Consider the following 9,163-nt stretch of genomic DNA (forward strand, 5'->3'; position numbering starts at 1 on the left):
GATTTGCAGCAGTGGCACCACACCAACGGCAACGGGTTGCAATGAGCAACCGGCTGCAGTGCGTGTGCCGGCAGGGGTGTGATGAGACCCACAGGCGATTGTACGGGTGGTGACTTGGCGCATATCTGGTTGTTGCCTGCTGAAGAGCAAGTGGACGAGCAGCCAGTGGACATGGTTGTTGCGTCCAGAGCTTCTCATGCTAGGCAGAGTAAGTACAGAAGAGGAGAAGCGAATGTTGGATATGTCAGTTTCATTACTTGCAGAGTAGCATAGCACCATATATAGTCATAGTCTAGGTTTGGATTCGAACCAGCTACAGGAGCACGTATCTCTTTTTTCTAGAACTCAACAACGTCTCTTTACTGGTACACTAGCTTGTTGTGTACGCCTTCTCAAGTTTTTGATTTTCTTTCTTTTTTTGCGAGGAAGGAAGGAGGACCAAATTGAGAGTTCCTGGGACTCGAACCCAAGACCTCTCGGTTGAAAACCAAGGGTGCTAGTCACTTATGTGGCGAACGTTCCCTGGGAGGAGGACGGTAGACGAACACATTTTCCTCGCAGTTTTAGTTGTGACGCAAGATCGAACGGCTGCATTTTCGGGAATGTTATCAGGCGAACGAGCCCAGTTTTTCTTTTCTTCCTATATATAAAAAAGTATGCTACTTGGTGTCAGCTTAGTCAACAAACGATTGTGCTAACCTTGACCGTTGGATTGACATTCAACGTCTGTCGTGTTTCTTCAGTCTCTTCTTCCTCCAGCCACCAAAGCCAAACCAGCACCGGCGGGACCGCCTGCTCCCGCCTCCCACGGCTGGCTGTGCTGCCGCGCACGCATCGTGGCCACATCGCACCCTAAAACTCAACGCATCTTCCCCGGCTCATGTCCGTTCACGTCCGAGGCCTCACCATTGTCCTCCGCCTTGGTTCGCTCGCCGCGGCGCCGCCCTCCGGTGTTGTCAACATGGTCAACAACCGAGAGGAATAATCAGATGACTGTACATGGTGAGGACGACAGTAGGGACCCAGCAGCGCGCGCAGTAATTTGTTTTTTCGGGACGGAGGAGGGTATCAACTGGGTTGTTCGGGAGCTGTGGCCCATCTAGCCCAGGATTTTATTTCATATGTTTAGCACATCACTAGCCCAGTTTATTTTTTCCTTTCTGAAAATGGCTAGCCCAGCTATTTTGTTTTTTGCAGAATAACCAACATAGGCCTACTTGCTTTTCTACGCCCTGCTAGGCCGGAAATCTTTCAAGACGAGGAGGGATGCATTTTTCCCTGAAAATGGGCTATAAGTAATAAGAAATGGGCTATAAGTAATATTAAATGGGCTGTAAAATGAAAAAATACAGCAAATAGGCAATTAGTTCGAACATACTTTTTTCTTTCAGATTTTGATATTTTAAATTTCATTGCTTTTGTGCGGGTAAAATTTCATTGGATTTAAATTAAGGTATGTTTTTAGTTTTTAAATTAATTTGAATCTGGCTAGAAATTTCCGGTTGTATGCTGTTTGGGATAGATTTGGAGCTTGACTTGTGGGTCTACTAGGCTGACATGTACGAAAGGCTTTGTCAACTTAGTCCACAAACGATTCTAGCAGCAGTGACCGTTGGATGTTAATCCAACACCCGTGTTGTTTCTTTAATATCTGATCTTCTTGCTCCAGCCACCCAAACCAGCGCCGGTGGGACTGCCTGCTCCCACCTCCCGTGGCCGGCTATGCTGCCTGATGACCCACAAGTATAGGGGATCTATCGTAGTCCTTTCGATAAGTAAGAGTGTCGAACCCACCGAGGAGCAGAAGGAAATGATAAGCGGTTTTTAGCAAGGTATTCTGTGCAAGCACTGAAATTATCGGTAACAGATAGTTTTGTGATAAGGTAATTTGTAACGAGTAACAAGTAACAAAAGTAAATGAAGTGCAGCAAGGTGGCCCAATCCTTTTTTTAGCAAAGGACAAGCCTGGACAAACTCTTATAAAGAGAAAAGCGCTCCTGAGGACACATGGGAATTATCGTCAAGCTAGTTTTCATCACGCTCATATGATTCGCGTTCGGTACTTCGATAATTTGACATGTGGATGGACCGGTGCTTGGGTGTTGTCCTTACTTGGAAAAACATCCCACTTTTGATTAACTCCTATTGCAAGCATCCGCAACTACAAAAGAAGTATTAAGGTAAACCTAACCATAGCATGAAACATATGGATCCAAATCAGCCCCTTACGAAGCAACGCATAAACTAGGGTTTAAGCTTCTGTCACTCTAGCAACCCATCATCTACTTATTACTTCCCAATGCCTTCCTCTAGGCCCAAATAATGGTGAAGTGTCATGTAGTCGACGTTCACATAACACCACTAGAGGAGAGATCACATACATCTCATCAAAATATCGAACGAATACCAAATTCACATGACTACTAATAGCAAGACTTCTCCCATGTCCTCAGGAACAAACATAACTACTCACAAATCATATTCATGTTCATAATCAGAGGGTTATTAATATGCATAATGGATTTGAACATATGATCTTCCACCAAATAAACCAACTAGCATCAACTACAAGGAGTAATCAACACTGCTAGCAACCCACAGCTACCAATCTGAGGCTATGAGACAAAGATTCGATACAAGAGATGAACTAGGGTTTTAGAGGAGATGGTGCTAGTGAAGATGTTGATGAAGATGGACCCCCTCCCGATGAGAGGATCGTTGGTGATGACGATGGTGATGATTTCCCCCTCCCGGAGGGAAGTTTCCCCACTAGAACAGCTCCGCCGGAGCCCTAGATTGGTTCCGCCAAGGTTCCGCCTCGTGGCGGCGGAGTCTCGTCCCGGAAGCTTGCTTATGATTTTTTCTCGGACGAAAGACTTCATATAGCAGAAGATGGGGACCGAAGGGCCACCAGGGGGCCAACAAGGTAGGGGCGCGCCCAGGGGGTAGGGCACGCCCCCACCCTCGTGGCCAGGGTGTGGGCCCTCTCTGGTATTTTCTTCGCTCAGTATTTTTTATTATTTCCAAAAATAACTTCCGTGGAGTTTCAGGACTTTTGGAGTTGTGCAGAATAGGTCTCTAATATTTGCTCCTTTTCCAGCCCAGAATTCCAGCTGCCGGCATTCTCCCTCTTTATGTAAACCTTGTAAAATAAGAGAGAATAGGCATAAGTATTGTGACGTAATGTGTAATAACAGCCCATAATGCAATAAATATCGATATAAAAGCATGATGCAAAATGGACGTATCACTGCCGCACAGGCCGCACCGCCCCGCCCTACTCCATTGCTGGCCAGGCCATTCCTCTACTCACCCACACCTCTTGTTATTTTCCGGTAACGGCAGCCGGACCAGTAAACCCTCGTACTCCCCACCGCGTGGGCAACCACTGCCGAGTCTTCCCTGGCTCCGTGTCATTCCCTTCCTAGGCCTCGCCATCGTCCATCACCCTGGTGCTCTCGACAAGTCGTGGTCAACGTGGTCAATGAACGACATCCATCGGACGTGGACTATACGTGGAGAGGCTGACAGCTGGGTCCACGTCCGCACACAAGGAAATGCCTCCTTATTACGCGCAAAATAATGATTCCTCCACCTGGCATCTGGGACCCAAGGAAGGGCCTCTGTATTTCATGAAAAAAACGTTCCCCCGCTGACAGGTCGGACCCACCAGCTATATCTTCGCACGCAAGGAAGTGCCTCCTTATTACGCACAAAAAATGAATACTCCCCCTGCTAGCTGGGACCCAGCATAGTGGGAGACTGACATGTGGGCCTACTAAGTTGATGGGGACAGAGGGCTTTGTCAACTTAGTCAATATGAACGATTCTAGCTCCAGTGACCGCACGATGTCCATCCAACGGCCGTAGTGCTTCTTCAACCTCTGGTCTTCTTGCTCTAGCCGCCCAAAGCAGCGGCGGTCATGCCGCCTGCTCCTGCCTCCCGTGGTCGACTGTGTTGCCGCGGAGGCCTCACCGCCCCCTACTACTCCCACCACTGGCCAGGCCCTGCGGCGACGGCAGCCTCACACCGCAGCCGAACCAGTGAACCCTCGTACTCCTCTCCGCGTGGGCATTCACTGCCGCGTCTTCCCTGGCTCCGCGTCGTCCTCTTCCTAGGCCTCACCGTCGTCCACTGCCTTGGTACTCTTGGCGCGGCATGGTCAATCTGGTCAACGACTGACTTCCATCGGAAGAGTACTGTATGTGGAGAGGCTGACAGCTGGGTCCACGGCCGCAGCAAGGAAGTGCCTCAATATTACGCGGAAAATAATGATTCCTCCACCTGACAGCAGGGACCCACCGGACGGGCCACCATATTTCGCGAAGAAAATGTTTCCCCCCTAACTGCTGGGACCCACCACCTACATCTTCGCACGCAAGGAAGTACGTCCATATTACGGGCAAAAAAATATGATTCGCCCCCTGACTGCTGGGACCCACCAGCTACATCTTCGCACGCAAGGAAGTGCCTAACAGTCGGGACCCACCTGGTCGAAGCGTACGTAGCGTTGTCATTCTGGTCGCGAACGTGTACGTACATACTGGTCGACCGGTCCGTCTGCAAGCTGCAGCGATGCACCGTGGCCGAGAAAGGAAAGGCACATGTCGTAGTAGAGGCGCGCACATAGCATGTACGCGTACGTACAGCCTGGGTGCAAGAAAGTAAATACGGCCATGTACGTACATACGGGCGGGGTCTCGAAGCCTACTCGTGCATACGTACAGCCAGGGCTCATGTACATGGCTGGGTCGGAACGGAGAAACTGGGTCGTCATCGTGTTTATCGGTAGCCAACCGGCTTGGACGGAACAGCCAATCGAAACGAGGCCTAGCGTACCGCAGAACGGAGGAAGCGGCCTTGTGTTCGACCGGCCACGGTCGAAATGGGATCCTGTTCATCAGGAGGGGTTTGGCGTACCGCAAAACGGGGGAAACAGACGTGTTCTAGTGCCTACGGTTGAAACAGGGTCATGTTGATCGGGAGGGGTGTGGCGTACCGCAAACGGAGGAAACGGACTTGTGTTAGAGCTCTACGGTCGAAACGGGGGTCCTGTTCAGAGGGAGTGGTGTGGCGTACCGCAAAACAGGGACTCCACAGGATATTGTTCATCTCCACCATCGACCTCCTCTAGCCTCCACGGGCTACTGTTCATCCACCGTCGACCTCCTCCAGCCTCCACATGCGACTGTTCATCCACGGGCTCCTGTTCATCCAGCCTCCACCGCTCCTCCACCGGCTACTGTTCAACCAGCCCTCTCCACGGGGTCCTGTTCAACCACCCCTCCACGGGCTACTGTTCATCCAGCCCTCCAGTGGCTACTATTCAACCAGCCCTCCACGGGGTCGTCCTGTTCATCCAGCCCTTCACGGGCTCCTGTTCATCCACCCCCAACCGGCTCGATCGATCGAGGTACTGTTCATCCAGCGGGAACGACCTCTACTACCACGGGGTCCTGTTCATCCACCCCCCCATCGGGAACTATTCATCCAACCCCCCCCCCAACAATGCTCATTGTACATCCAGAGGTAGCAGGTTCGATCGGCTTCAATAGCAGCAGTAGCGAAGGAATCGCTCGATCGGTTTTAGTTAACAGCCATCGATCGATCGCTCGGGTTCAGTAACGCGTAGCCCGCAGTGCAATCGCTTGTAGGCGAACGCCTCGCTCGGGTTCAGTTAGAGCCCAACACCTCGCACCCACGCGCGTACGTGTATGAGAGACACGCGCATCGCTCGGCCCCCGACCACCCACCGTAATCGGGAACTCCACAATATTTTCCTCGCCCTCGCTTCTACCACGGTTTTTCCAATAATGGACGGCCCAAAGAATGTCATGCAGCTGTGTCTCCAGCCCGCCCAGGACGAAAAGCCCATTTTCTGTCATGATTTTTTGTCATAGAAGTAGGATCCCACCACATCTATGATGATACCGGGTTTTGTCACAATTATCGTCATAGAAGTGTCATAAGCATGACAGGAAAAAAAATCGTTCGGCCCAAAATGTCACGGATGTGTCTTTTTTGTAGTGTTTGGAGTGATTCTTGATCGCACTTTGAGTGGTTATATGATCCAATTATATTAGCACCGTTGAGAGATTGCACTAGCGAAAGTACGGACCCTAGGCCTCATTTTCAATCATTGCAATACCGTTTTTGTGCCCGTTTACTATTTTCTACCTTGCTATTTTTATTTATTCAGATTATAAAAATATGTTTCTACCATAAATATTACACTTCTATCACCATCTCTTCGCCGAACTAGTGTACCTATACAATATGCCATTGTATTGGGTGTGTTGGGGACACAAGAGATTTCTTGTATTTGGTTGCAGGGTCTTTTGAGAGAGACCATCTTCATCATACACCTCTCACGTATTGATAAACCTTAGGTCATCCACTTGAGGGAAAATTTCTATTGTCCTACAAAACTCTGCGCTTGGAGGCCCAACACGTGTCTACAAGAATAAAGTTGCGTAGTAGACATCACTCTCCGATGATGCGTGAGTAGTTCTTTGTAGACCTTCGGGTCCGTAGTTAGTAGCTAGATGGCTTCCTCTACCTCTCATTTGATTATCAATACAATGGTCTCTTGGAGATCCATGTGATGTAACTCTTTTTGAGGTGTGTTTGTTGGGATCGGGTGAACTTTGAGTTTATGATCAGATCTATCTTTTTATCCATGAAAGTTATTTGAGTTTCTTTGGTCTCTTATATGCATGATTTCTTATAGCCTCATATTTCTTCTCCGATATTTGGGTTTTGTTTGGCCAACTTGATTAATTTATCTTGCAATGGGAAGAGGTGCTTTGTAGTGGGTTCGATCTTACGGTGCTTGATCCCAGTAACAGAAGGGGAACCGACACGTATGTATCGTTGCAACTAAGGATAAAACGATGGGGTCTATTTCTAAATAAATAGATCTTGTCTACATCATGTCATCGTTCTTATTGCATTACTCCGTTTCTCCATGAACTTAATACACTAGATGCATGCTGGATAGCGGTCGATGTGTGGAGTAATAGTAGTAGATGCAGGCAGGAATTGGTCTACTAATCTTGGACGTGATGCCTATATAAAGATCATTTCCTGGATATCGTCATGATTATTTGAAGTTCTATCAATTGCCCAACAGTAATTTGTTTACCCATCATTTGCTATGTTTTCTTGAGAGACGCCACTAGTGAAACCTACGGCACCCGGGTCTCTTTCTCATATTATTTGCCTTTGCGATCTATTTTCCTTTGCTTTAATTTTCAGATCTATTAAACCAAAAATACAAAATTACCTTGATGTAATTTATTTTATTTGGCGTTCGATCTATCAATATTTACTACTCTCTCACATCTGTTTGCCAATTTCTGGCGCCGCTACCTGAAAGGGATTGACGACCCCTTTTACATGTTGTGTTGCGAGTATTTGTTATTTGTGTGCAAGTATTGTTTACGTAGTGTTGCTTGGTTCTCCTACTGGTTCGATAACCTTGGTCTCATCACTGAGGGAAATACCTACCGCTGATGTGCTACATTATCCCTTCCTCTTTGGGGAAATACCAACGTAGCTTCAAGCCACATCACCTACCTTTTATTTTTTGTTTTATTAGTTAAATAAAATAAAATGTCATGTTTTGTTTGTTTTCTGAATTTCCTGCCAGTAAAAAATGACCCAAAAATAAAAGTTCTCAAAATGCCTTGAAACTTTAAAACGATTTTTTCTGAATATTTAAGAATTTTTGGTGCAAATAATATCAAAGGGAGGTGCACCAGGTGGGCACAACCCCACCTGGGCGCGCCATGACCCCCAAGTGCACCCTGGTGGGTTGTGGTCCCCACATGGCCCCCCTCACTTATCTCTTCATCCCACATCTCCACCTACCTCTAGAAAAAAATCACCATGGCTCTCTCTCTCTCTCGTGTTCCTACTCTCAAACCCGCGGATTTCGATCTCTTTGCTCGAAGCTCCATTTCCGAGACTGTTTTGAGGGATTGTTGCTTGGTATGTGACTCGTCCGTTTGTCCAATTAGTTTTTTCTTTAGTGGATTATATTTTGAATAATTAGCTACTCTTGGTGTTGTTGTAGATGAGCTTGCATGTTGAATTCTTAGAGTTTGAAGTAGTTTGAATGCTTGCTATAGCCTCTATGCATCTCTATGAGTTTTTGCTACCAATCTTGTGAAGTTTTGTTGATAAATTTTTGTCACCCAATTTTTTTTCCAGAAAATTGTACGTGAATATGATGAACCTCTTTGGAAGGAGTCCTTCAAGGAGGAGATCCTCAGGGGCATCTTCTAGTGATAGCTCCGCTCGTCGGTCTTATATTGAACCAAGTGAAAGTTCCATACGAGATGCCGCCATCAAAACATGCTTATGGCCATGCGATGATTATATGGTGAGTGTGGGCATTAAGGATGAATTTGAGCAATATGTTCACAATGCCGATCTATGTCCCTACATCTCAGATAAGTGCAACCAACACCACACTCTCACTGAATCATTTGTCAAAGGATTTAAATTCCATCCCCATGAGTCTAGGGTGTCATTTAAACTATATGAAAATCCATTTACCATATCTTTAGGGAGATTTGCTCACCACTGCAAAATTTCATTCTGGGGTTCGCTTGACGAACCACCAAGATCCGAGTTCCAAACATTTTTTACTAGTCTTTGCTATGGTGGGAATAGGGGAATGACGCAAGGTAGAATAAAGAGCATCCATTTTCCCGCAATTCAGTACTTTGCATTATTTAATGGAAAATGTATTGTAGGCAAACAAGATTGTAGTACACTTTGTGCCCCTGACTTGAGCCTCGTACGCACCGCTCTCACCGGTGACAAAAGTTATAATCTTGGAGCAATTGTTGCACGTAGGTTGCAACACAACGCTAATAGTGGTTATTTTTATGGTGGCATTTATGCCACACGCTTAGCAAGAGAGTTGGGTGTTGCGCCTTTGCCTTATGACCCTATTTTACCCACGCAGTATTTAGACTTTGATGCTATGAAACGTCATAAGATCCTTAGAGGTGAACCCGATAATTTAACCTATAAATTGTTGTTTAATCAAGACTCCGTTGTATACACATATTTGCCTGCGCCTGCTCTTTTTGATTTTCACAATAAGGGAAGATACTTTGTTCTAGAGAGAGGCCCGAGCTCATAACGCGG

The sequence above is a fragment of the Aegilops tauschii genome, chromosome 3 (genome assembly GCF_002575655.3).
Source record: "Aegilops tauschii subsp. strangulata cultivar AL8/78 chromosome 3, Aet v6.0, whole genome shotgun sequence".
Classification (NCBI taxonomy): domain Eukaryota; kingdom Viridiplantae; phylum Streptophyta; class Magnoliopsida; order Poales; family Poaceae; genus Aegilops; species Aegilops tauschii.